At 44.5% G+C, this 23,461-nt stretch overlaps 1 long non-coding RNA gene across 1 annotated transcript; it reads right to left on the bottom strand.

Moving 5' to 3' along the window:
• Window positions 1-231: 231 nt before the first annotated feature.
• LOC141568463 (uncharacterized) lies at window positions 232-22,712 on the bottom strand. The gene is made up of 2 exons (XR_012491604.1): window positions 22,582-22,712; window positions 232-677 (listed from the first exon to the last, which is right to left on the bottom strand). It is a non-coding gene; the product is annotated as an uncharacterized LOC141568463 (long non-coding RNA).
• Between the last annotated feature and the right edge of the window lie 749 nt (window positions 22,713-23,461).

The raw sequence follows: 23,461 nt of genomic DNA, 5'->3' as shown, positions 1-23,461 counted from the left end.
TTGGGCATGCACTTCCTCCACATGGTGAGGCCCTGGGCCCTCAGTCTGCCAGCTCTTCTGGAAGATGCCCTGAGGACAGTGAATCATCTCCAAATGCTAGCTAGCGTTTGGTGTCCCTGTCCTTCTCCACCCCAGCCCAGGGAGGAGGGAGACCTTCTTGTACTGAGGAACTTAGAGCCTGGTGGGTTGGAGTGGGGGGTGGCCCTGACAGGTCAGAAACAGGAACAGGAAGCTTGTTCAATTATTTTTATTTTGAGATGGACAGAACTCAGAGATGGACACATTTAAGGAGAACGCTGAACCCATTGGCACTAACACAGTCAGGCTTGTGGGGTGAGGACAAGGAGGGGCACCATAGGGTCTGTCACAGAGCCCTGAGGGAAATCAGCAGCAGGAGGAAGCTCTGAAAACACCAGGGTTGTGCGTGTCCTAGGCTTGTGGGCAGGGCCCAGAGAAATAAAGTCACTCAAAGCAGGATGTTTTCCCTGAGGAGGAGCAGAAGAAGGATCGGGATTGGGTGAGGCTCTCTGCTTCCCACTGATCCAGTTGGAGAAGTAGGTGAGTCTGGTGAAGATGCTGGGGCTTATGGGCTCACGGCAGGCCAGGCTCCAGCTGGACAGCCCCATGAGAAACCAGGTACTGTTCAGCTTGCAGACAAGGGGACCCCCAGAATCTCCCTGAGGAAAGAGATGGCATAAGTTGTTGGAAGTAGGACAGAGGGGAACACATTGTTTAGTCAGTGTGAAGAGGCTACCCCTGAAAAATCCAGACACGGGGAATGAGAAGGTCCAAGATGGCAGAATAGGTAAATGCTATGTTTGCTGCCTCTCAGGATCACTTCGAAATCACAACTAAATTATAGAACAGTCAACTTCAAGAATCATCGGAAAAATAGCTGAACAGAACACCTATAACTAAGAATCTAAAGAAGAGGCCACATTGACACTGGTAGAATAGGCAGAGATGTGAAATGGGTTGACTCCAAACCCACAGGAAGTGGTTGAGCACTGGAGGCATACCTCAGTGGTGGAGGTCCCACCTCAAGAAGGAGGGGTCCCAGCTCAACACAAGACTCCCAGCCCAGGGGTCCTGTGCTAGGAAGAGGAGTCCCCACAACATCTGTCAGTTAAAATCAGTGAGGACTCTGTCTGTCAGTCCCAGTGAGGTGGAAGGAAGCTGGAAACTTAGACATCCTCTTAAAGGGCCCACACATAGACTCACTCACTTGCAAACACTCATCTGGTCTCTGGTGGAGGAGTGGCAACTTGAGAGGCACCAGAGACATGTAGGGAAAGACTGAGTTGTGTGGCTTTGGGGCGAGGGCTGCAAGGATAGCTACCATTGTCCCTGTGTGATGACTGACTCATGTGTAGACTACAGGAGGGTGTCATCTTTTCTATGTTGAACCCTTCCCCCAAGGACCAAATCTGAGACTGCACCAGTCCGGTAAAATCTATGCGTGTGTACCACTTTGGTGAAGCCCTGGCTCTCTGCCACACCCAGCTAGTGCTGCATCACTGGGGGCACTTTTGGCTTCTGGGAGGCCAGCCCTGCCCCACAAGCTGCAGAGGCCTTTTATAACAGCAAACATCCCACAGAGGTGTAGGGAACTTTTGGTGGTGAGCAGTCAGCCACAGGTTACAAAAATACACTACTTTGTGCAGCCACTCTTGGTCGGCTCTCAGGTTCAGCACAGGCAGCAACCAACTGCATATAGCTTTGTAGCTACTGCCAGGTAGCCTTGGGCTGGTCGCAGGTAAGGCTGAAATTGACTTGCACAGGAGCCCCTACCAAGAGACACCAGAAACAACACACCCAGAGGCTGGCTTCAGACCACACCAGAGCACTACCTGATTAGTCCCACAAGTGGCAGACCCAAAGCATGTCCTCAAAAGGTACAAGAGCCCATTGGGGTGCATCTCCTCCTGAGGCATCATCCCACACACAGCAGTTCATACACTGTAGACATAGCCAATCCTCACAACGAGTCAGCCTGAGAGTCCATCCCACCTACTGACGTGCCAACAGCAATCAAGTCTCAACTATAACAGGAGAAAACACACAGTACACACAAGGGACACTCCTGGAACACATGCATAGGTGATCAGGGAGACTGCACCACTGAACCACACAGGACATATAAGTCCACCTGGCAAAGACTGATAGACATAGGAGATCTACATTATGCATAGAAGGAAACACAGAGAGGCAGCCAGAATGAGGAAACAAAAAAACAACAACAAAAGAATATGTCTAAAATTAAGAATGGGAGAAAACTCCAGAAATGGAACTAAATGAAATGGCAGCAACAAACCTACCAGAGAGTTTAAAACACTGGCTATAGGAATGCTTAAGGAACTTAGTGAGAACTTCAACAAAGAGATAGTAAGCATAAAGAAGGCCATAGAAGCCATAGAAAAGAACCAGTCAGAAATAAAGAATTCAATAAATGAACTGAAGAATACATTAGAAAAAATCAACAGTGGGTTAGATGAAGCAGAGGATTGAATCAGTGATTTAAAAGACAGGGTAGCATAAAACACCCAATCGGAACAACCAAAAGAAAAAAAAACACACAAAGTTAGTTTAAGAGACCTGTTGGACAACCTCAAGCATAACAACATCCACATCATAGGGGTACCAAAAGGAGAAGAGAAGAAATAGGTTCTCCAGTATGGAGGTATCTCAAAAATCTGAAAATGGAACTACCTTATGATCCAGCAATTCCACTCCTAGGTATCTATCCGGAGAAATCCAAAACTCCAATTCAAAAATCTTTATGCACTCCTATGTTTATTGCAGCACTATACACAATAGCCAAGATATGGAAACAACCGAAATACCCATCAATAGATGACTGGATTAAGAAACTGTGGTACATTTATACAATGGAGTATTACGCAGCCACAAAGAAGAAAGAAATCTTACCATTTGCAACAACATGGATGGACCTAGAGAACATTATGTTAAGTGAAATAAGTCAGACAGAGAAAGACAAATACCATATGATCTCACTTATATGTGGAATCTAAAGAAAAGAATAAGTGAATGAACTAATCAGAGACAGTTTTGGAAACATGGAGGAAAAACTGAGGGTTGCTAGAGGGGCGGGGGGGTAGGGATAAGGGGAAGGTGAGAGGTTTAGAAAATAGTCAGTAATCACAAGATGGCCACGGGGTTTTGAAAATTAATTTGGGGAATGTACAGAGGGATAGTGGATGGGGGGAGGGGGGTTCACACAGTGTGAGGGATATAAATGATAAACGTCTAAGTTTTGCTTTGTCTTGTGCACCTGAAACTAATTAAAAAAAATTAAAAAAAAGAAAAGAATTGTTAACAGAGAGAGAAAAAAAGAAGAAGAAATAGGTTCTCAAGGGATTGAGAACTTATTTAAAGAAATAATGACTGAAAACTTCCATAACCTGGCAAAGGAAACAGATATACAAACCTAGGAAGTACAGAGACTCCCAAACAAGATGAACCCAAACAGGCCCACACTACCACATATCATAATTAAAATGGCACAGGTTAAAGACAAAGAGAATTGGAAAAGCAGCAAGAGAAAGGCAACTAGTTACTCACAGGGGAGCTCCCATAAGACTATCAACTAATTTCTCAACAGCAACTTTGCAAGTTAGAAGGGATTGGCAGGAAGTATTCAAAGTGATGAAAAACAAGGGCCTACAACCAAGACTACACTACCCAGCAAGGGTATCATTTAAAATTGAAGGACAGATAAAGAGTTTCCCAGACAAGGAAAAGCTAAAGGAATTCATTACCACCAAGCCAGTATTACAAGAAAATTTAAAAGGACTTCTTTATGAAGAAGAAGGGGGGAAACAAACTAACAAGCAAAAGAAAATAAAAAATGTGAATAATAAAATGGCTTTAACTACATACCTATCAATAATCACTTTAAATGTAAATGGATTACATGCTCCAATCAAAGAAAACAAGACCTATGCATATGCTGTCTACAAGACACCCACCTCAGATTGAAAGACACATATAGACTGAAAGTAAAGGGATGGAAAACGATATTTCACACAAATGGAAACAAAAAAACTGGTGTAGCAATACTTCTATTGGACAAAATAGATTTTAAAAAGAAAACTATAATAAGAGACAAAGAAGGACATTACATTATGATAAAGGGATCAATCCAGCAAGAGGACATCACCCTTGTAAACATTTATGCACCCAATATAGGAGCACCTAAATATAGAAAACAAATATTGACCAACATAAAGGGAGAGATTGACAGTAACAGAATCATAATAGGGGTATTTAACACCCCACTGACACCAATGGACAAATCTTCCAGGCAGGAAATCAACACAGAAACAGTGGCTTTAAATGACACACTTGGATTTAATTGATATTTTTAGAGCATTTCACCCCAAAACAGCAGAATATACATTCTTTTCAAGTGCACATGGAACATTTTCCAGGATAGACCATATTAGGCCACAAAACAAGTCTCAATAAATTTAAAGGGCTTGCAAACTGGGATTGCAAATTGGAAAACAGTATGGAAGTTCCTCAAAAAATAAAAAATAGAGCTACCTATGATCCAGTGATTCCACTTCTGGATATTTATCCAAAGAAATCCAAACACTAATTTGAAAAGATTTATGCACCCCTATGTTCACTGCAGCACTATTTACAATAGCTAAGATATGTAAACAGCCAAAATGCCCATCAATAGACAATTGGATAAGGAAGGTGTACATTTATACAATAGAGTATTAAAAAAATTACTCTGTCATAAAAAACAAATGAAATCTTACCTTTTGCAACAACATGGATGAACCTAGAGGATATTATGCTATGTGAAATAAGTCAGACTGAGAAAGTCAAATACCATATAATCTCACTTATATGTGGAATCTAAAGAACAAAATAAACGAACAAACAAAACAGAAATAGACTCATAGAGAGCTAACGGATGGTTACTAGATGGGTGGGGGTTTGGGGGGCTGGGTGAGAAAGGTGAGGGATTAAGAAGTACAGATTTGTAGTTACAAAATAGTGACAGAGATGTAAGGTACAGTATGGGGAATATAACCAATAATATTGTAAAAACTATGTCTAGTGTCAAATGTGTACTAGACTTACCAGGAGAACCACTTCATAAATTATGTAAATGTCTAACCACTATACCTGTAACTAATATAAAATAATGTCACCTATAATTTTAAAAAATAGTCATGGTATATAAAATACAACAGAGGGAATATAATAAATAATATTGCAATAACTATGTACAATGTCAGGTGGGTAATAGACTTATTGGGGTTATCACTTTGTGATATATAAATGTCTAATCACTATGTTGATTTGTACATCTGAAGCTAATAATAATAAAAAAAAGAAAAATCCAGACACACAGTGTCCCACTGCAGACCTCCTGGGTCAAAATCTCAAGGGTCCTCGAACCCATTCCACAAAGCTTTAGAGGGGACCCTGTGCAGCCCATAACTGGCCATAGTGGACCTACAAGAATACACATGGCGACCCCAGGGGCCGGGTCAGAGCCCTCTGCCCTCCTAACCTTATGTGGGGAAAGGTACCACCTGAGGTCCCACAGAGCAGTTTGTGGCAGGCCTCTGGCTAAATCCTCAGTCCAGTACTGCATCCCACCTTGGTCTTTGTTTTTGATTTATGAAGGTCTCTAGTTTTTCCTCAATTTTGGTTGAACTTCTTTAGAAAATGCCAGGCTGTTAGATATGCTCAGAATAAAAGAGGTGATGCCCATGCCCAGGCTGGTGGGGTGATTGGAATTGCAGGGCAGCTCAAGAGGTTCCCAGAAGAATGTTGGGGGCTTTAAGTGCAGGATACCAAGGGAGGTAGGCACCTTCCACCATGGGATGTATCCTTCCATCTCATAGGCCAAAATGTGGGGACCAGAGAAGCACAGTATCCCACCAGCCTGCTGTTGAATAAACATGACTGAGCACCCTGTGTGTGCAAGACACACTGAGATGACATGCAACATAGACACAGACAGCACATCACACATATCTGCAGATGCAAGATGTGGAACAGAAGCGCCCAAAAGATGAGAAGTGATTGGGAAAGGCTGCTGTAAGTGGGCCATCAAACAGCTTCTCTGAGCCAAGACTGGAGGGATGAGCAAAGCCTGACTCTGGAAGGTGCAGGCAGAGGTGGCTAGCGTACTTGGCATGGTGTAGTCACACAACAGCCTAGCCAACTGTCCCCCGATGTCTTTCCTTAAGGAAAGAAAAGTGTGTGAGACTGTGCCATTCTGGGTATTTGTTCCATCCTTATGTTTGCACCTTATATCTCTCTGTCTGGTCCCCAAAAGATGGTTTGCAGCCAAAGACGGGTAAGATATCTCACGGGAGATACAATCTAAGCCAGGCGGAACCAAGTGGGGATCCCCAATGAGCTGCCTTAGGAAAATATGGGAAGGGGCTTTGCCTCCCCTTCCCCCTGCCTGGGAAAAACTGTTGCCGGCTTTGGCTTTTTCCTGGCACCTGTTTGTGAGAGAAGTTACAAAAACAATACAGATCAGTTCTCTTCACTTAGCTCAATGGAACTTACAAAATAAGAGACTTGACCCTTCTGACCCTGAGAAGGTACATACCTTAATTAGGACATTGTGGGACCTTGTGCTTCAGCTGTTGACTGACAAAGGGTGATTCAGATAAATATTTTTCTGTTATGATGTGTGAGTTTCAGAGACCGTGTATGAAACAATGTTGCTTTCTCTTGTTTTTGCATACCTATTCAATAAACCCTCCCCCTCGGCCATATTCTGAGCTCCAGTCCTCTGAGAATGAGAGACCTTCGGAGAGATTTAACTGCATTAAGTCTCTGTTTGTTTCTTTCTAAAAAACTTAACCCAAACCGCCCCTTCTCGCACCCTCACTGCCCGTGTTGCGCTGGACGCGACAGCATGGGTGTGGCCAAAGGGTGGAAGAGTCAGCCCTCATCAGTGGTGTGTGTATATGTGTGTGTGTGTGTGTGTGTGTGTGTGTGTGTGTGTACCCTGATGGACACTCAGCAGGGAAGTGATGTTACCTGATACAGATTCTAAAAGGATGGTAGGATGGTTCTGGGGGTGGGTGGAGCACAGCCAGTAGCCCGTCCTGAATTGGCACAGGGAGACCAGTCAGGACACAACTGCAGCAGAAAGGGTTACAAAGACAGGCAAGAAATGGTGAGGCCCAGGATTTGCAATATCTGACTTGGTCTGCCCATCTAAGGGGAAAATGGAGCAAGGTAAGAAAAGAAGAATGAGAGCTGCATGTGGGTCCTTGGTGTGTGGTCAGAAGGAGGAAGAAAGCAGGGCACAGGAAGGGCTGCCCTGGGGGTCTGATGGAGGCCCTGCAGGGGGTAAGACAGCAGCCCTGGAAGAGGGGTCTCTGGTTATCTAGATAAGAGCTCTCTGGAGGAATGGCAGGCATAACAGCCTGATAGAGTAGGCTGAGGCAAGAAAGAGAAGTGAGGAAGCAAGAGAGGGCAAGTGCAGACAGCCCTGGGGTGACCCTTGCTGAGAAGGCTGGCTGAGAATCAGTGTGGTGGACAGGGGTTTGGGAAGGAGAGAAGATGCATGTAGGGTGTTTTAAGATGGGAGACATGGCAGTATGTTTAGGAGCTGTTTAAGGATGGCCAGGGAGAGAGAGAAAGAGCTAGAAAGAAGGTACAGGGTAAGAAGAGGAGGCTATAGGAAGAAGCCTGTGGTGGCCACAGCTCCAGGGGAGGGTTTGGCTTCTCCAAATTTGACTATGGACTCACTACCTCATCTTGGGCTATCCACTTCCCTCTCGGGGCCTCCACAATAAAATAGAAGGATTACACAGTAGGAGGAGACATTCATAATACATACATCCATAATGTACTCATAACCAATTCAATAGGAAAGACAGACAACCCCATAGAAATAATGGCAGAAAACTTGAATAGACACTTTACAAAAAAGGTAACACACATGTGAAAAAGTGCTTATCTTCATTATTCACCAGAGAAATGCAATTAAAAATCCCATGCATGGTTAAAGTCAAAATGGTGGACAATATGAAGTGCTGGAGGCAACGTGGAGCAACCTGAACTTTCACCTGCTGCTATGGAGCTCTAGCAACACAAGCAGGTTGGAAAGCTGCCCTCTGGTATCTATGAGAGCAACATGTGCATCTACATGACATAGTAATTCTACTCCCAGGGTTAAAAGCAACACAAGTCCGAGTCCATGTGCACCAAAACAATGCATGAGGACAGTCACAGCAGTGCTATTCGTAGTGGTCTCAAGTGGAAACTACCCAAATGCTACCAACACTAGGATGGATAAAAACAATGATAGCAGAATACTATTCAGCAATAAGATAAACAATATAAAGCACAAATGAGGTGGATAAATCTCATAAACACAATGTTGGCCGAAAGAGACCAGATGAGAGTGCATCCAGTATGATTCCATTTATAGAAGTTACGATACTAATCCACAGTGCTTTAGAAGACAGTCCAGGGCTATTCTGGGGGAGTTAATGACAGGAAGGGGGTATAACGAGATTCCATTGGGAGCTGGTTACACTAGTGTGTCAATTTCTAAAATGCATCATGATGGCACATTTGTAAATGACGACCTTTCCTATGGACACTATATTTCAACAAAGTTGTCAAAAGATGAAGAAAATGGAGTGGACCCTTTGGGGACTTCTGTCCTTTGACTCTGACACTTCAGGCTGGGGTGGGCTTAGGAAGAGGAAGTCAGGGGCTGAGGCAGGGTCCAGACAAGACACAGAGGGAGAGGGGTTCCCAGTTGGAGACATGGAGCTGGGCTCACTTACTCGGCAGATGGACTTTCCTGTTAGGAGGTCCCCAGTGCACAACATATCCTCATGTACAGAAAATTTACTGCTGCTGGAGTCCAGCGCCTGGAAATACATGTTACAGACGTTGCTGTCTATGATGCCGACCTCTCCCTCCTGCAGCTGGAAGGGCACAGCCAGGAACTCTGCAGGGGACGGTTGTGGGTCAGATGTGGGATGGAGAGGATCCAGCTCCCTCCCTAACTTGTCTGTTAAAGGAGATGCCACCAATTCTAGATGACAAGATTGAGCAAGGCTCTGAGAGGATGTGTAAAGATGAGGGGAAAAGACATTCAGGGCAGACAAGAGCAAAAGTAAGGGGAACACTTTGGACTTCCGGAAAAATGGCGGAGTGAGGTGAGCCTCTGTAAAGCTCCCCCGGAATTTACAAAGAATCGAACAACAAAAACTCCACAAAGGACTCCCTGCACAGCAGACAGGCAAGATGAAGAGGCCCACTACCGACTGAAATCACCTATAGGTGGGAGATTCGCGCGAGTGGAGGGAGGAGGGAAGGGAGAAGTGCGCGGAGACGGAGCCACGCGGGCGCAGGACGCAGACCTCACTCAGTGCGCCGAGCTCGCTGCTTCCCGGAACTACTGCAGCTGCGGGAGAGGGAAGAACTCGGACTGCTAGGGCTCCGCTTATGGCCCACAGGGCTGAGGGGACAGCATATAACACGGCTGAACCCAATGCTCACAGCAGAGACCTCGGAGAAAAGACTGAGGGAAAAAGGCTGAAAACGGTGGTTTAAGCCCACACTGCCGAGCAGAGAACGGAGCCTTAGGCACTGAGACCAGCCGCCCCCTCCCTCCCCTCCCAGAGCTCGCTCTGCCCCCACCTGCTGGGTGCTAGAAGTGAAACAGTAGCAGTGTCAGATCAAAACAACAGAAAATTTGCTATTTTGAGAACTGTGGAACACAAACACAAATTCACAGCCCAACTAGTTCCAGCAAAGGGGAGAGAGCTGTGGAAGCAGGACCGGCTGTGGTGGTGGTTGCCGCCATTGCTCTGGGCCACCTCTCACAACTCACCCCTGACCCCACCTATCTGGGCAGATCCCTGCAGGAGTAAACAGAACTGCTGAAACATACGGGCTCTGAATCAGGAGCTGGAAGAGCTTTGGAACATCAAAAGCTCTCCGCATACCCACCGGGACACTGCGCCCTGTGACCTAGATGAACTATTAACAGAGGAGAAGCCCGTCTCCCAGGGAATCCCCCCATTGTGTGAGAACTTGGAATAGTGCAGAGAAAACATAGCACTACCGTGTGGGAGAAGAAAAATAAGTTGCAGTTGGAGAAATAATAAAACATTCTACTAACAAGTACTGGCAAACAAAGAAAAGACCGCTTTCTATCAACCTGTAGCAGAAGTCACTCCTGTAGATGTCTAGGAAGAGAAATAGTAAACCAGTAATCGCCATGAATAACCAAGGCAACAAGATAGCTCAGAAAGAAAGTGAAAAATCTCCAGAGAAGGCACTTAAAGATACAGAAATATGTGACTTAAGTGACAGAGAATTCAAGATTGCAGTTCTGAAAAAACTCAACGAGATACAAGAAAACACAGATAGGCAGTTAAATGAACTCAGAAACTCAATCAAAGAACAGCATGAGCATTTTACAAAAGAGATTGAAATCTTAAAAAAGAACCAAATAGAATTTCTGGAGATTAAGAACTCAATAGAAGAAATTAAGAATGAAATAACCAGCTTAGGTAGTAGAGTTGACCAGATGGAGGAAAGAATCAGTGACATCGAAGACAGAAACATGGAAATGACACAGATAGAAGAAGAAAGAGACTTGAGACTTAAAAGAAATGAAAGAACTCTACAAGAACTTTCTGACTCCATCAGAAAGAGCAATATAAGAATAATGGGCATACCAGAAGGAGAAGAAAGAGAGAAGGGAACAGAGAATATATTCAAACAAATTGTCGATGAGAACTTCCCAAATTTGTGGACAGAACTGGACCCTCGAATCCAAGAAGCAAATAGAACACCTAGTTACCTCAATCCCAACAGGCCTTCTCCAAGGCACATTGTATTGAAGCTGTCTAAAATCAACGACAAAGAAAGAATCCTCAAGGCAGCCAGGGAAAAGAAGACGGTAACTTACAAAGGAAAGCCCATTAGATTATCATCAGATTTTTCAGCAGAAACTCTACAAGCCAGGAGGGAGTGGAACCAAATATTCAAACTATTGAAAGAGAGAAACCATGAGCCAAGAATAATATATCCAGCAAAGATATCCTTTAGATATGAAGGAGGAATAAAGACCTTTCCAGACATACAGAAGCTGAGGGAATTTTCTAATACACGACCTGCACTACAAGAAATACTAAAGGAGGCTATTCGACCACCATCAACAGGGACAATTTGTGGCAACCAAAACTCAAAAAGGGGAGATAAAGGCCTGAACCGAATATGGGAATGGAGAAAGCAAGCGTGCTGAAGAAAATGGAATACTCTAAATATCAAACTTTCTTTTATATAAACTTAAGGGTAACCATTAAAAATAAATCCAGAATTGAAATATATACTGAAATAAAAGAAGAAACAGAGGGAAACATCATAGAATACCACCACACAGAAATAATAGACAACAAAAAAAGGCAAAGAAACAATGGAGACACAGCCTTACCAGAAAACTAAAGATAGAATGACAGGAAATCCTCACATATCAATAATCACCCTAAATGTAAATGGACTGAACTCACCAATAAAAAGGCACAGAGTAGCAGATTGGATCAAAAAACTAAACCCAACCATATGCTGTCTCCAAGAGACACATCTCAGCTACAAGGACAAGCATAGACTCAAAGTGAAAGGGTGGAAATTGACACTCCAAGCAAATGGTACCCAGAGAAAATCAGGTGTAGCCATAATGATATCAGATGAAACAGACTTCAAGGTGAAAAAGATAACAAGAGACAAAGATGGACATTTCATAATGGTGAAGGGACTGTACAACAAGAAGACATAACAGTCATCAATATTTATGCCCCAATCAGGGAGCACCGAAATACACCAAGCAACTACTAACAGAACTAAAGGGAGAAATTGACCAAAACACAATTATACTAGGGGACTTAAATACATCATTGACAGCTATGGATAGATCATCCAAACAGAAAATAAATAACGAAATAGTAGCCCTAAATGACACATTAGATGAAATGGACATAATTGACATTTATAGAGCACTTCATCCTAAAACATCAGACTATACATTCTTTTCTAGTGTACATGGAACATTCTCAAGGATAGACCATATATTGGGACATAAAATCAGTCTCAACAAATTTAAGAAGATTGAAATCATACCATGCATATTCTCTGATCACAAGGCTTTGAAATTGGTTATCAACTGTAAAAAGAAAGCGAGAAAAAACACAAATACATGGAGATTAAACAACATACTTTTAAAGAAGGACTGGGTCAAAGAAGAAATTAGAGGAGAGATCAAAAGATACATAGAAACAAATGACAATGAAAATACATCCTACCAAAATTTTTGGGATGCAGCGAAAGCAGTTTTAAGAGGGAAATTTATCTCATTACAGGCCTATCTCAAGAAACAAGAAAACTCCCAAATAAATAACCTCATGTTACACCTTAAAGAACTAGAAAAAGAAGAACAAGTAAAACCCAAGGTCAGCAGAAGAAAGGAAATAACAAAAATTAGAGCAGAACTAAATGAAATAGAGAACAAAAAGACAATAGAAAAAATTAATGTGACAAAGAGCTGGTTCTTTGAAAAGATTAACAAAATTGACAAACCCTTGGCTAGACTTACTAAGATAAAAGAGAGAAGACACTGATTAACAAAATCAGAAACGTAAAAGGGGAAGTTATCACGGACACCACAGAAATACAAAGGATCATCCAAGAATACTATGAAGGACTATATGCCACCAAATTCAACAACCTAGAAGAAATGGACAAGTTCTTAGAAACATATAGCCTTCCAAGGCTGAACCATGAAGAACTGGAAAATCTAAACAGACCGATCACCAGTAACGAAATTGAATCAGTCATCCAAAACCTTCCCAAAAGCAAAAGTCCGGGACCAGATGGCTTCACTAGTGAATTCTACCAAACCTTCAAAGAGGATCTAATACCAATTCTGCACAAACTCTTCCAAAAAATTGAAGAAGAGACAGTACTCCCTAACTCATTTTATGAGGCCAACATTACCCTGATACCAAAACCTGGTAAGGACAGCACAAAAAAGAAAACTACAGACCAATATCTCTAATGAATACCGATGCAAAAATCCTAAATAAAATTCTAGCAAATCGAATACAACAATGCATTAAAAAGATTATTCATCACGACCAAGTGGGGTTCATCCTCGGGCACAAGGATGGTTCAACATACGAATCCATCAATGTGATACATCACATAAACAAAATAAAGGACAAAAATCATATGATTATATCAATTGATGCAGAAAAAGCATTTGACAAGATACAACATCCATTTATGATTAAAACACTTAATAAAATGGGTATAGAAGGAAAATACCTTAACATAATAAAGGCCATATATGACAAGCCCTCTGCTAATCTCATAATTAATGGAGAAAAACTGAAGCCCTTTGCTCTACGTTCAGGAACACGACAGGGATGTCCCCTATCACCTCTGCTTTTCAACATAGTGTTGGAAGTCCTTGCCAGAGCAATCAGGCAAGAGAAAGAAATAAAAGGCATCCAAATTGGGAATGAAGAAGTTAAATTATCACTCTTTGCAGATGACATGATGCTATATATAGAAAACCCTAAAGACTCCACCAAAAAGCTATTAGAAACAATCAACGAATACAGTAAAGTTGCCGGCTACAAAATCAACGCACAAAAGTCCATTGCCTTCCTATATACTAACAATGAAATCTCAGAAAAAGAAATACAAAAAACAATTCCTTTTGCAATTGCAGCAAAAAGAATAAAATACCTAGGAATAAACTTAACCAAGGATGTGAAAGACTTATATGCTGAAAACTATGACATTTTTGAAAGAAATTAAAGAAGACACAAAGTAATGGAAAGACATTCCGTGCTCATGGATTGGAAGAATCAACATAGTTAAAATGGCCATATTACCCAAAGCAATATACAGATTCAATGCAATCCCCATCATCTATTTTACAGAAATAGAACAAAAAATCATCAGATTTGTTTGGAACCACAAAAGATCCTGAATAGCCAAAGCAATCTTAAGAAAAAAGAACAATAATGGAGGTATCACACTTCCTGACTTCGGCTTGTACTACAGGGCTACAATAATCAAAACAGCATGGTATTGGCAGAAAAACAGACACATAGACCAATGGAATAGAATTGAGAACCCAGAAATAAAACCACATAAATATGGACAGATAATTTTTGACAAAGAAGCTAAAAACATACAATGGAGCAAAGACAGCCTCTTCAATAAATGGTGCTGGGAGAATTGGATAGCCACGTGCAAAAGAATGAAACTGGACTGCTATTTGTCACCATGTACCAAAGTTAATTCAAAATGGATCAAAGACTTAAGCATAAGACCTGACACAATAAACTGCATAGAAGAAAACATAGGTACTAAACTTATGGACCTTGGGTTCAAAGAGCATTTTATGAACTTGACTCCAAAGGCAATGGAAGTAAAAGCTAAAATAAACGAATGGGACTATATGAAACTTAAAAGCTTCTGCACAGCAAAAGAAACCATTGACAAAATAAAGAGGCCACCAACTGAATGGGAGAAGATTTTTGCAAACAGTGCCTCCGATAAGGGGCTAGTATCCAGAATATACAAGGAACTCATGCAACTCAACAACAAAAAAACAAACAACCCAACTGAAAAATGGGCAGAGGACTTGAAGAGACATTTCTCCAAAGAGGACATACAAATGGCAAATAGACATATGAAAAAATGCTCAACATCACTAATCATCAGAGAAATGCAAATCAAAACCACAATGAGATATCACCTCACCCCAGTCAGAATGGCTATCATCAACAAGACAAATAGTAACAAGTGTTGGAGAGGCTGTGGAGAAAAAGGAACCCTCATACACTGTTGGTGGGAATGCAGACTGGTGCAGCCGTTATGGAAGGCAGTGTGGAGGTTCCTCAAAAAATTACGAATAGAATTGCCGTATGACCCAGCAATCCCTCTCCTGGGTATCTACCCAAAAAATCCGAAAACATTTAGATATAAAGACACGTGTGCTGCAATGTTCATTGCAGCTTTGTTTACGGTGGCCAAGACATGGAAACAACCAAAATGTCCTTCGATAGATGAATGGATAAAGAAGTTGTGTTATATATACACAATGGAATACTATTCGGCAGTAAGAAAAGATGATATAGGAACATTTGTGACAACATGGATGGATCTTGAGAGAGTAATGCTGAGCGAAACAAGTCAGACAGAAAAAGCAGAGAACCATGTGATTTCACTGATATGTAGTATATAAACCAAAAACAACAAAAGAACAAGACAAACAAATGAGAAACAGAAACTCATAGACACAGACAATAGTTTAGTGGTTACCAGAGGGTAAGGGGGGTGGGGGGTGGGGGGTGGGAGATGAGGGTAAGGGGGATCGAATATATGCTGATGGAAGGAGGACTGACTCTGGGTGATGAACACACAATGAGATTTATAGATGATGTAATACAGAATTGTACACCTGAAATCTATGTAATTTTACTAACAATTGTCACCCCAATAAATTTAATAAAATAAAATTTAAAAACAAAAACAAAAAAAACAAGAAAACAAACAAACAAACAAACAAAGTAAGGGGAACACAATGGGAAGGACCAAGAGAGAGGTTGGTGTGGCTGCAAGTGGGTGGAAGTAGGGCGTGAAAAGATGAGGCAAAGTTATAGAAGGGCCCAGAGCAAGCAAGGGCCTCCTCATCAGGACATGGAGTCTGAATTTCATTCTAAGAATACAGGGAAACACTGAAGGGTCTACTTATGTTTTAAGAGCAATTAATCTGGCTGCTATGTGAAGACAGAAGTAGAGGCACAGAGTGGGAAGCTGGGAATCCTGGCTTGGCCAAGGTGTGGCAGTGATGTACCTAACAGATGCCAGGTGGGCTTAGGTGATGTGACAAATAAGACATGGCCTTGCCTCAAAGAGCATCTGGTGTGTGGACACATTCCATGTAGGTTCTATTTCCAGACACTGCTCACAGATCTGTCCTGGTGTCCTCACATGGTAGCACAGTGGACTGTAACAGTACATTCCTGTGGAGTCCTTGCTGTGTATGGCTGTCATATGTCTTCAGGGGCAGCCTAGGTCCGGCAACTGCAGCCAGGGGAGGGTGTGGAGGGAGAAGGACAGCTGCAGGCTGAATCTCTCTTTGGTGGCAGCTGCTCTCTGTCCTGGTGGCTTCTTCAGTCCATAACTTCCCTTCTTGCCCCAACTCCAACCCTCTGATCTGTCTTGGAGAATCCTCCTTGCTCTGACAGTGTTTCTTAGTGAGTGAAAGTGCTTTCCAGGAGGGTGTCTTTGGAAATGTTGGAGAGTTGGCTGTTCTCAATATTGGGCAGTGTGACTGACATTTGCTGGCCAGAAGCAGGGAGGGTGGCACTGGCCTTCACAGCAAAGAAAGTCCTGCCCCAAATGCCTCCACCAAGATACTCTGCCAGATCATGGCACGACAAATCATGCCAAATTTACATTCTATTTTTTCACTCAATGTTATACTTTCATAAATCAAAAGCATTTACCCTTGTGCAAAAATCTTTGCCCAACATTTCTCCTCTCTTAGTCTAAAAATACACAAGTCCAGGCAACTGGCAGGATGGGCAAGTTTTACTTGAGTTAGGGACAAGAGAAGTGAGGTTCACAGAGGTAAATGTCCTTAAGCCATAAACGCCTCATTTTCACATCCCAGGCCGTAGAGCAGGCCTGCTTCACTTCCTTACTGCTGCCCCTCTCACCTTCCATGGCAGTGGGAGCTCAAGGTGTTTGGAAGAGGGAGCTCTTGAAGGGGCCTGACCCAGGCAGGACCTGGGAGTCAGGGGGAATCCTGAATAGCTCGGAGCCAAGGACCCCAAGTTCCTGATTCCAAAAGTTAGAGATGCTCAGATTGTTTGAACCAGGAATGAAGGAAACTTGAAGCTTTAGAAGACACGCTGTCAGGGCTGGAAGGGCCCACAGTGGCCACTGCACCCCCCTCCTCGGACTCCCCATCCTCATCTGCCATGCCTGTGCACCTTGCTCAGTGACTATTCCCCAGCCAGTTATCCAGCAGGAAGTATGAGAGGACAGCTCTGCATTAGGCCCTGGGAGGCAGGAAGGAAGAATGTGGGAAGTAAAGTTCACAGACAGATGCAGCTGCAACAACGCAATGTCGCTCCCCATGAAGTAGGGCTTGTTAAAGTCACTGTGGACAATGATTCGGTTCACTGTCATGCACAGGCTGTGCTCTGTGGGATGTTGTAGCTGATGGTACCTTAGCAGGATCTGGTAGTCAGATGGCTCATGGGACCTGTTGTGGGGAAGCTGCGTTATCACCCACCTCCCAAGTGTGGGCCAGCATCCTCACTCTGTTTGCCTATTCTCCCCGCAACCCCCCGCGCCCCACCCAAGGTTAGCAACCAACCCCCACCCCATCATTAAAGATTTCTCCCTCCTCCCATCCTAATGTTCTCTTGAGGTGGGTTTGACTGCTGTCCATAGCCTCAGCACAATTGTCCTTTGGAAATTTCTGATGGCTTTCCCAGCATGCCCCAGAATCCAGGGAGCAGAGAATCTCAGTTCTGGTAAGAAATGCTGGGGATGCAGTATACTGTACCCCCTCATTTTGCAGGGGAGGAGACTTGGCTCATTCCCAGCTCTGACCAGATGGTCTCATGGCCTGGAGTGATTCTCAAAGACCCTATTTCCCAGCCCAGAATGATCCATCCCTGTCCTCACATGCTAATTTCTCTAAAGGCTGGTCCCCATCTGTTGATAGACACTTAACAATTCTCTGTGGAGAGAGGGGTGCATGGAACTGTTCCCTGTTTCTGGAGCATGAGCAACTTTCCAACCCACAGACCCTGCTTGTGCTGCTCCTTACCCAGACTTCCCGTGCCCACATCCTCCTCCCACAAGGCCCCTCAGCACCTCCCCTGTCACTGGCTCAGGGTCTACTCCTTGCACTTTCTTGTCTCTCTGTCCTGTTTCACAGCAGGGGGACTGTGGCTCACTTTCCAGGTAGGATGAGAAGTTTCAAAGTGGGTCTTGCATCTCCACAGCCTCCACAGTGGGCTTCTCATGGGGCCTGGCACCCGTGGGTCTTGAATAAATGAACAGAACCCAAATGGGGTCTCAAAGCCAGCTGATGCTAGTAGCTCTAGCCTCCTGGTGTGGAGCATAATGTCTTCCCCACTATCTCTGGACACACAGGAAGCCCAGGACACACCCGAGAAGCAGCCCACTGTCCTGACTGTGCCATCTACCAGGACAGAGGCCATCTGCCTCATGCCTTACTCTGGCCTGTGGGGACAGTGGTGACCAGAGCTCTTCCTAGGCACATAGTTCTACAGATGTGAAGGAAGAGCCGAGTACTGGTCAGAATACGAAGTCCCAGCGCACCTCCAGAGAGGAATGTGCCAAGTGTGTAGGTGTTCAGGGAGCCTCCGGCAATTGTGCTAGAGATGGCCTTCGGACAGCCTGGCCGTCCACACTGGGCCTCGGCTGATGCTCCCCTCCCCCAACCTTAGGAAGCGGGAGCCCTGAGACTATCACTCTGACTTACAGCCTGAAGCCTGTGCCAGGCATGTGGCAAGGGACACTACACACCCACTGCTATTTGCACAAGAGGAAACTGAGGCCCACTGGGATCTTGTGGGACTGTCTAGAGCTGGGCACGGTGCAGAAAGGAACCAGAGTCTCCCCAAGTAGGAACACGACTGAGATTCCTAAAGTTTAGGTAAAATAGAGAGTGGACTGGAGGCAATTACTTTAGAACTAAAGTCTGTTTTCCAGTATTTACTGATAAACTACATTTCCATTTCGTTATTTAAAAGTAATGTACATGCAGCTGAGACACCACAGCATCTTGGTAAGTGTGACCACGGTGTAAGGAGCCAGGGGAGAGAACACCACTGACCACCCCGCAGAGGACAGATGAGGTAACTGCCTCTCCTGGCAGATGTGACTCAGAGAGCTGGGAGATTGGAGTCAGGTGGTGAGCAGGCGTGGCATTCCAGGTAGAGAGGACCGCTTCCTGGGCAGGGGCAACAGCGCACAGAGATACCTGGTGGCAACAAACTACCCCGGAACAAAGCCTAGGAAAAAAGCTGCGACCCCCTTCACCCCTTTTGGTTCTGCCCATCTTGTCTCCCTTTCCCATGCCCTCCACCCCTATTAGCTGGGCCCCTGTGGGAAGACACACTTTTGGAAGCAGTGGGCAGCTGAGATCACCCAGAAGGCATTGATGAGGGCCGCTCCGCAGATGTGTCTGCCGAGATAGAGCAGGCTGGCCTGCCATGGCCACCACTGGTCAGGTGAATTCTTGCCTCCAAAGATTTTCCCAGTCACTGTGGGTCTCCCACACACTGTGGAGACAATCAACCATGAGTCACCTATGTGATGGACACTAGTCTTGCTGCCTCCAAATGTCAGCATCAACAGGACCTGGGACCACCAGGGCCCCTCCTCTCCTTCACAGCTGGGGAACCCAAGGCCCAGCGTGAGGTGACATGGACCATGGAACAAAGGGCCACCTGGCTTTGCTGGTTGTAGCAGTGCTAAGGAAGTATCCTGGGCATCGGGAGGATGTTGGGGTAAGCCAGGGGCCCGGGATGCTGCCCCAGGCCCTTCCCCACACCTATTTCTCTTAACTACATAACGCACCACTGTCTGCAGCCCCAGAAACTGAGGGCTTTCAAAGGGATGCTGTTTGCTCAGGGCCACTGAGGATGACATGGTCGCACTCCTCCCCCCTCAGCCCAAATTCTAGGGAGCCTGATGGCAAATGGAACAACACACTTTGCTTGACAACTCCCTCCTTCATTCTTGAATTAAGCACTTCATTCTTTTTTTTGTCACTTTTTACATTTTTTTCTTTCATTACACATTGTTTTTATAGTAAAAATAAACATACATATGACAATTAAGTTCACGAACTCATTCTAGAAAAAGTGCTACACACCCCATTGCTGAATATCACTAAAGTAACCTTCGAAGTACTCCCCTTGGGAAGCTATGCACTGACACCAGTGCCTAGACCACCCTTCAAAGAAATTTTGGAACTCTTTTTCTGGAATGGCCATCAGAGCTGTCCTCGTATTACCCTTGATGTCCTGCATGTCATCAAAATGTCTTCCTTTCAATATTTCCTTTATCTTCGGGTAAAGAAAGAAGTCCTTGGGGGCCAGATCAGGTGAGTAGGGAGAGTGTTCCAATACAGTTATTTGTTTACTGGCTGAAAACTCCCTCACAGACAGTGCTGTGTGAGCTGGTGCATTGTTGTGATGCGAGAGCCGTGAATTGTTGGAGAAAAGTTCAGGTCGTTTTCGTCTAACTTTTCCACACAGCCTTTTCAGCACTTCCAAATAGTAAACGTGGTTAACTGCTTGTCCAGTTGGTACAAATTCATAATGAATGATCCCTCTGATATCAAAAAAAGGTTAGCAACATTGTTGCAACAAGTTCGAGAATTTAATTTTCAGACCTCGTATTCTAGAAATCACTTAATTATTTTTAAATTAATAAAATTAAAATTAATGCAATTAGTAAGACTCCTTTTTGGGTTCAATGTTTACCAATACAGTTAACCTGAGTATTAGTCCTTGACATTTCTCTTCCCCACTTATTTCCCTCTCCATGTACATCCTGAAATTCAAATGGCCCTAAGATCCTGCCTCTGGCACTCTTTGGTTGCTATATCTCTCTCTTCAACTATGACCTGTGTGAGAAGCACCCACACATCTTCATCTTTATGCTTCATCTCTTGTAAATGCCTGAAACACCTTTACATCTGGAGTATCAGATCGGACACTGTATCACTAGGAGAGCTTTTCTCTCTAACCACCAACCCTTCCTGTCATCTGAAGTAACTTCTCATTCTTACCAATCCCTTTGCTAGTGATGGATTCTACATCCATCAAGTCTTTCCTCAGTGACCCTGATTTCTTGTCCCCTGGCCACCATCTACTAGTGGGGTTGGGGCAGTGCCACACAAAGAGCCTGGGACATGGAATCAAAGGAAGTTTGGCTTTCTTTGACTCCAAGCCAAGCACTTCCCATTCTTGAGATGAGGAGGATGTGGTGCCTACAGGGTCCCTAATACAGGGACCTTGGCCCCTGGATTAGGAGGCTGAGATCCAGCAGGAAAGAACACAGGAAAGAGGAGGCACCTTGGTTTCCCAGCCTCTGCCCTCCCTGGGCCCACCTCCTATGCCCCCAGGAACCCAGGGACTCTACAGCCTGACCCCACCAGGTAGAGGTCCTCTTGGCATCTGTTGACGGTGAGGTAAGGGAGGGATATGCTAGAAGTGGGCAACTTGGGCTCTTTAGTCCCGGCTGCCTACTCACCATCCATGGTGGCCCGGGTGGGCTCCACGTGCAGCAGTAGTGGGTACAGCCAGAGCAAGGTCGCTGCCAGTGCATAGGATGCCCGCCAGCCTGGGCCTGGGCCCCCCACCCCAGCATTCGCCATAGGATGGAGCGGACAGCACCGCGTGACCCGCGCCTCTTGGGGGTCATGGGAGTGCCGTGACCTGGACCCTTACTGCCCCGCAGGAGCTGCAGAGATGAATGCCAGGTCCATAGAGGGCAGTCAGTACTGAGAGCCCTTAGGCTGAGGTGGGAAGCGGAGGGCACATAGGGTCCCTTTGTATAGGGACCCCAGTTTGATGACAGAGACATCAGGGAAGTTATGGTATATGCCCAGGAATATACACTCCTGTTTATACAGTATCACCAAATATTGTCAACTTGCTTTCAAGATTCGATGCACTTATCTATACCGCCTCCTGAGATAAGTCAGGCCTACCAAGGGTAATCTTTCTTAAACTCACACAACACAGAGTGACATAATCAAGGAGTGGATATCTCATCATACTCACAGGTGCTCCCCCGCCTCAGCAGGAGGAAATTATACCTGAATATGGGTAATGGAGGAGGATTCCAGCCTCTGTCCTTTAATGACTGGTGTCCTTCCCAAATACAGATTATTCATTACTTCCCAAATTTCTGGAGTCTCCTCCCTTTACAGTATCAACTCAAAATTCAAAGTCTCATCTGTTGGAGGAGGTCATTGATAGGGCATCACTGCCAGTTGACCCCTGAACTGGACCCCGGCAATAGGAGGTTCCTCACCCCCTCCTCTCTTTGGAATGTAAACTACCCAGTTCCCACAGTGGGAGCTGTTCCAAGGACATAGCATTAAGAGAGGAAGGTATTGAGACATCTGGATGGTATACATGACTGAGCCCAGGTAAGGGCTCTATATGGATTTTGGCAGGTGGGTGCAAGATCTACTTATTTTCTGGCCACCCAAGACAAACCTCATATGGCAGTTCCCTTGTTTATTAAACCTGCCACCTACCTCTTTCTTCCATTTCTCCTTGCCCTCTGTATACAGGGACCAGTTTGTGAGCTAATATCATTATCTAAATCTAAATATCATTATCTCATCATTTAACTCCTCTACGTCATGTGAGCATGAGGTTACTAGCTGTAATCAATTAAATACAGCTCTTAAGCACAATTCTTCCCCATCTGTGAACCCATGAAACTACTCACCCAACATTCCCAGCACACAATGGTGACTGTTACAGACATTTCCACTCAAAAAGGGGCGGCGGGCAGGATGGAAAGGAGTTACTGGTTCATAAGTAGAGATGTAGATGTGAACAAAACCAACTCCAACTGTGTCTCAGATTTCATTTCATTTTTAAGTGTCCTGCTGTGACCTTTCACCAACTTCACAGTCCTTAGCAAACATATCAAAGTCCATTAGTTGATGATTATTTGTGTTCCTTAAAATGTAACCATAAGTATTTTTGTTAGCAACAACTGAAATGACATGAAAACCAAGATAAATATCAAACTGGTAAGAGTATCGATTAAAAACAATCATCCATCACAAGACCACCAGGAGGTGTGACCCCTGGTGCTTCTGCATTCTTTGTCCCTTGGTCCTGTCAATCATTAGTACCCAAGTTATATTATTAAAAAAAGTACTGTATCAGGGGTCTGGTAATGGGGAATAATTTGCGAAAAACTGCTGGGATGTCTGTGTGCAGGGAGAGTGCAAGGGGACATGCTGGGGGGTGCAGGCATGGCAGAGAGGACAGAGAGGCAGGGTTAGCCTTCTGCATTTCAGTTTCTCTGGAGGAGACAGACGTATTTTCTCAGAACAGCCCAGAGAGTCTTTACCGCATGCTGGTATCAGGACACGGGCACTGTTGTCCTCCGCAGATGCTGTAACTGACCCTCAAGGGGGGGCACGGTCCCTGGGATGGGGTTGGTGAGGGTGCTATCTGGGGAGCAGGGTCTTTGACTGGTTCTGAAGAAAAGAATGATGTTCATGCTCGAGAAAGGACCTTGTGCGTGAGAGGCATGAGTCTGGGTGCAGCCCCCTGGGTTACCATGGCAGCTGTCCTAGCGCTACTGTGACGGC

Source organism: Rhinolophus sinicus, linkage group LG02, assembly GCF_036562045.2.
Source record: "Rhinolophus sinicus isolate RSC01 linkage group LG02, ASM3656204v1, whole genome shotgun sequence".
Classification (NCBI taxonomy): Eukaryota; Metazoa; Chordata; class Mammalia; order Chiroptera; family Rhinolophidae; genus Rhinolophus; species Rhinolophus sinicus.
Note: the sequence above shows the minus strand (reverse complement) of the source record. Positions and strands in the feature narration are given on the sequence as shown.